Source organism: Cryptotermes secundus, unplaced genomic scaffold (genome assembly GCF_002891405.2).
Source record: "Cryptotermes secundus unplaced genomic scaffold, Csec_1.0 scaffold1715, whole genome shotgun sequence".
NCBI lineage: Eukaryota > Metazoa > Arthropoda > Insecta > Blattodea > Kalotermitidae > Cryptotermes > Cryptotermes secundus.
Window position 1 is genome coordinate 135,519 of NW_019731604.1, and position 6,000 is coordinate 141,518.

Below are 6,000 nucleotides of genomic sequence, written 5' to 3' on the forward strand. Positions count from 1 at the left end.
TCTTAAAACTTAAGACACTGAAGGTAAGATAAAAAGGTAAAGTTATCCCTGTAACAGGTCGTGTAGGCCCATAGGATTGTGTGATGTCAAGGCTCCCACATTTTCTGTAGAAAACTGGCACACAGATGGCAGTAAGATTGTCAGCCTTACACGCCAGTTGCCCTTTACTTCCCAGGAAGACTCCTGGTACTCAACTCTGTTAGAAGCTGAGTCGACCCCAGGGCAATAGTACGGCTGAAAGGATTAGATAAATTAAAAAAAAAATCCACCTCATCAGGACTTGAAACCGCAACATTCCAGTTTGCAGCATAGTGCCTCAACCAACTACGTTACCGTGTGCCCAAAAAAGAAAAAGAAAGGTTATTGACCAAAAGATGTCTTTGTTATCTTGTTCGGCACACATGTAACCAGCCATTTCCAAGATGAAATTAAGTCAAAACATAGAGCTACATTGACAAATTAACACCTTGGAGATGTATTGAAAACTGTAATAATTAAGGGCATGTCAGATTTTATTATATGGGTTAAAGGACGACAGTGCTATCGTTCTTCCCATTAAATAAATTAATTTCCCATGCTATAGGAACAATCTCAATGTAATGAAATGTGCAGTGAGAAACTGATTCGTCATAAACAAAGTTTATTTGCTTGTAGACGATAAATGTATGCCTTCTATATATGATTTGATGTTCGTCTTTGTGTCCTTAATTTCCTCTGTACAAGTGGGCGACTTGCATTGAATATTTACAGTTTTTGTAGATATAGTATTTGAACACAAGGTAATGTACTTGTATGTCCTGCCAGTCATAATAATTCCCCACCCCTGTAGAAGATAGACATGAGCTACCACTCTGTCTGCCTTATCTTCCAGTGCTAAAGCCAGAAATACTAATTAATGAGGTTGTGTAGAGCCTGAAGGGAGCAGAATCTCGATTGAGAAGCTGATAGTCACTGTGCTAGTCAAATATTTGCAGCATTTTAAGAAACTGTTGATTCATTATCTTGTATAACAGCAAATTTTCAGTATGACACTGGTCGGGTTGGCATAGCGGTAATGCTCCAGATGCGTATTCAGAAAGTGCTCATCTCGAATTCTCAGTACACGCTGACTCGCTTGAGATTTTACATGGTTTTCCTCAGTCCTTTCATAAATATGCCTGGATATTACCGAAATCAGACCACAACTGCTTCTATACAAATATTTTCCAGTTCATCAACCATTTTACCACCAAGGCTATATAACCTAGAAGATACTGACAGCCTCAAAATCACCCCCCCACACACACACATACACAGAAATATGCGGTCGTTCTAGTCATAACGTGACAGAGGATATGAACACGTAGTTTGAGCGCTGTCTGTCTACGTTTATTGTGTTGTTTTGTGTGTAGGTATCAGTCTCGCGACGGACTGATCCCCCGTCCAAGGAGTTCTACCGACTGTATATAGGATTAAGAAGTTGAAAAATCGGCCAAGGTGCAACAAAAGGACTGCACAGCCATATAGATAAATTAACAAGCTACTTAACGATGCTGCTGAAGTCGCATATGTTATACAGCGTCAAATGGGATGAGAAGAGGCGGTGAATAGTGAGCAGGCGATAATCTGGAACAATGTGTGAAAATGACCCATTTTACAGAATTATCCCTGCATTTTCATAGGGTAGTTGAGTAAAACCACAAATCCCCCCATTCTGGATAGCCACCGACCCGTTCAAAATTAGTGAAGCTCGTACCTCCATACTACAAGTCTGAATTAAGTTCGCCTGCTATTATTGCTCCCTTCTTCATAAATATTTGCATCCACATTTATTTATGAATTTCTGCGCTCCCAATCCAGTGCCTTCATATTAATCCACGTGTCTAATATACACAATTTCTCGACCGAGTTTACTAACTTTTCCATTTAGGAGGTGATAGGTGACGGTTAATTGAAGTAAAAACTAATTTCATGAAAACAGTGACTATTACTAAAACGATTAAATGCTGAAAACAGAGATGAACATGGACTGTAACACCCTTTCATAAGCAATAGCATGTTTTATGGCGTCTAAAACACATAAAGGCACCATAATCTGGAACAGCTAACAAAGAGCTCAAACAAAAGTGATGTCATTCCACTGCTTAATGAAACTGAACCCTGTCTCATGTACATATTTACACACCAACTTCACCCCGACTGTGACTAACTAGATTTAAATTTTAAGTATAACAGCAACCTATTTGCATGAACCCAGTCAGATGCTTTTGGAGTGAGTGTGAGTGGTAGAGAGTGTCTCGCTTAGAACAGTCATTTTCTTCGCTCAGCGGGATAGTATAGCCGTAATGCTGTAGACTTGGATTCCGGAGATGCCAGGCAGCGAATTATCCTGACAGCTTTCTGGCGACTGTCGTTGGCTGTCCGGATAAATTCCAGGGTAATACTTCCAAAGAAGCCATTGTAACATCCCTCCTATCAAATCATTACATAGGTCTATCTAACTCCACGGAGCTCAACCCTTGTTGAGAAGACGCCAGTTGCGCAGCTACTCAAAAATTTACCAATATTTTATGGAACCCGAAGTTTTATTACCGTGTCGGCAAGAGTCCTCCACTGTTCCCTATCCTGAACCACATTAATCCAGCACTAACCCCATCCTATTTATCTACGTAAGATCCATGTTAATATTATCATTCCACGTACGTCTAGATCTCTCTACTAGTATCGTTCCTTCTGGATTTCTCACCAGAATCCTACAAGCATTCCATTTCTTTCCCGTGCGTGCTACATTCCTTGCCCATCTCATCCTCCTTGCCTTGGTCATTCTTAGCGACCTAAGAAACACAATAACAACTTTACTTGCAAAGTGTTGCAAAACTTATACAGAGGACCCTCTAGAGACTAAGTCATGATGCTACAACAATTACATCTTCAGTGATAGGGGCTGCAGTATCGTGATTAAATTAGTTTAAAGTTAAGTTTCTTCGTTTCATTATTTATTTATTTATTTAATTTTGTTGTGAGTCTTTGAGATGGAGGAAACCGTCGCATAGATCCATATCAACGAGCAGGTTGGTCTAGGGTTAACGCTTTAGTTTCGAATTTGGGAGGAGGTCTTCCTCAATCCCTCCAGGAAAATTCCGAAATAGTCCCTCGATTAGGCCGCACTCACTTCCTTCCAAATCCTTTCCTATTCATCGTCATGCATGTATCATTCCCCGTTCCACGCTATAAGTCGATATTTAAAACACCATTAAATTACGTCCAAAAATTATGACAGTTGAACTGACTCTAAACCACCCAGCCAATCAATCAACCAATTAACCAACTGGTAATTAATTATTAATTAATTAAATGCTTTGATTAATTAATTAATTAACATGCAGGAATTATGGAACGCCAAGTTTCTTGAAAGCAATAGTAACAAGGTGTACCTAGATCCTGTTTTTCTGAGGTTTCCGTAAGCCTGAACATTTTCGTCACGAACTTGTTCCATAACAATTTTATATACTTTTCTTGTTGTCCATCTGACCCACCTCAAGTTGATCTCTACCATCTTAAGATATAGGGTGTTAAAAAGGGTTTCAGGTTTCATGGGATATAATACTCACCTAAATGAGCAACAGAATCCAAATAGATTCTAAAGGGTTCTGACGATGGTGTATAACACTCAGAATTACTGCATTCATGGACTTCGTCCATCGTCCGGTATTCTAAAAAACTAGAGAACACAACGTTTCGGAAACTAGATCTGTTTCCGTCCTCAGGTGAGGGGATACATCGAATCCGTTGGCTCCCTTAGAAAGATCTAACCTCAATCCTCTTTCTAACGGACCCAATGGAGGCAGTGTCTCCCCTTTTCCTGAGGATGGAAACAGATTCAGTCCAGAACGTTGTGTTCTTTGGTTTTTTAGAATTCTGAACGGTGGACAAAGTCCAGAAACCCAGTAATTCTGAATTTCAGCCAATTATGTCCAAAAATCAGCAGTACTTGTGGAGGTATGGGCGACTTTTGCATTTGACTGAATATTAGAATAACAGTGCAGTATGCATTAAGGAAAGGTCAATGTACGTCATATACGTTTGTTTACCTTTCCCTTGCATATGTTGTGGCTGTCTCGGGAGTGCTCGTAAGGTTCAGTAGATGTACTACTAAGGTACTACGAAGGAGAAAGAAGTGATAGTTCTGTGATATTCATTCCATTTGAAATACGTTAAGTGGTCTTGTAATGGAATCTTATTAGTCTGCTTGGGAAACGGCAGACATGCTTTTCGTGGAAAATTCTCGGGAAGCACGTCTCCTCTATGCGGATCATTATCCACAATGCAGAATCACATCCAACAAATTGTTCACCAAACGTCACCAGCGACTGAGCGAATCTGGGCGTCGGATTGCGGAAGACCTCGATCAGTTCAACTTCCCGATATTGAAGTTACAGTATTGAGAAAAGTTGAAGAAGATCCCGAAACCAGTGTGCGAAGAACTGCAGCTGCTGAAACTATGGGTGTTCTCTTTCCTGGAGAATTCTCCATGAACAGACATTTTAACCATACCACATCCAGCGAGTGCAAGCCCTCACTCCTCCTGACCATCATAAAAGGTGGTGTTTTGGCAATGGCTTCTCACAAGATGCTTCATAGACACATAGTTTGTAGCTAACATCCTACTTACTGATGAGACGGGATTCACAAGGGACGCTATTGTAAACTTTCAAAACGCTCGTGTCTCGTTGGATGACAATCACAACACCACTAGACATTGACATCAGTTTCTGGTTGGGCATCTTAGGTGATCAATGTTTAAGACCGGTTGCCTTTGCCAGACTGACAGGTGCAGTGTACATTTTTTTTTCTAGAGAATGATTTGCCAGTATTCTTGGAACATGTGCCTCTTCATCAACAACAATACGTGTGGTTCACGCAAGATGGGACGCCACCTCATTTTCCTCTCATTGTTAGACAGCGCCTGAACCAGGCTTTCGGCGATCAGTGATAAGGATGTGGAGGCCCAGTCAATTGGCCTGTACTGTTTTCTGATGTCAGTCCTCTGGATTTGTGGCTTTGAAGATACCTAAAAACTATGGTGTATCCAACACCGATCAATGGCCTAGAGTTATTAATAATGGAAAATGCCTGTCAGGATATTCGAGTGAAACCAGGAATTTTCCACGGAGTGCGCACATCTATGCGACGAAGAGCTGAAAGTTGTGTTAAAGTGCATGGAACCAATACAGCATCTGCTACAGAGGTCATATAAACATCGCCCATATCTCAGCAGGCATAGGCTTCTGGACATATGTTGACCCGGACTCTTTCGTTTATTTAGGTGAGTACTATACACCCTTAAAGGCTGTAATCTTTTCTAACACTCTGTATATTTTTAGCCATAATAAGTTAGGGGACATACGTGTATGACACGCATGGAAGAGATGAGAAAGGCATACATTATTTTAACCGAAATACCTGGAAGGAGGAGCCTACTTTTAAGATCTATGAGCAAATTGTGAAGGTAATATTAAAACGTATCTAACAGATGTGTATGATGCGTGGGTGAATTCGGTTTCATCTGCCCCAGGATATGGACTACTAACGGCTCTTTTGAAATCTTTTAAAAATTATACTAATTTCAGAACTCCATATTATTTTGGCTCTCAGGCCTGTAATAGTTGTCCTGCTGTTTTCTAAGCTGTAAGAGTAATAAGTGAAGTTGGCCGTGCCATAGCTCAGACGGTTAGTCGTTGGCTTCTCAACGCGGCAAACCGGGTTCGAGCCCAGGTCAAGACATGTGTTGGCTTTGTTGTGGACAGAGTGGCAGTGGGGCAGATTTTCTCCGAGTATTTCGGTTTTCTATGCCAATCTTCATTCCACCAATTGCTCCACATTCACCATCATCTGTCATCTGGGGCTGGTACAATAGGCCAATAGTGGCCGCAGTACCAAGTGGACTCAGACTCACCCCACTAAGAATATTAAAAAAATAAATTAAGTGGAACTAATATCTTTGTATGAAATTATCAAGTG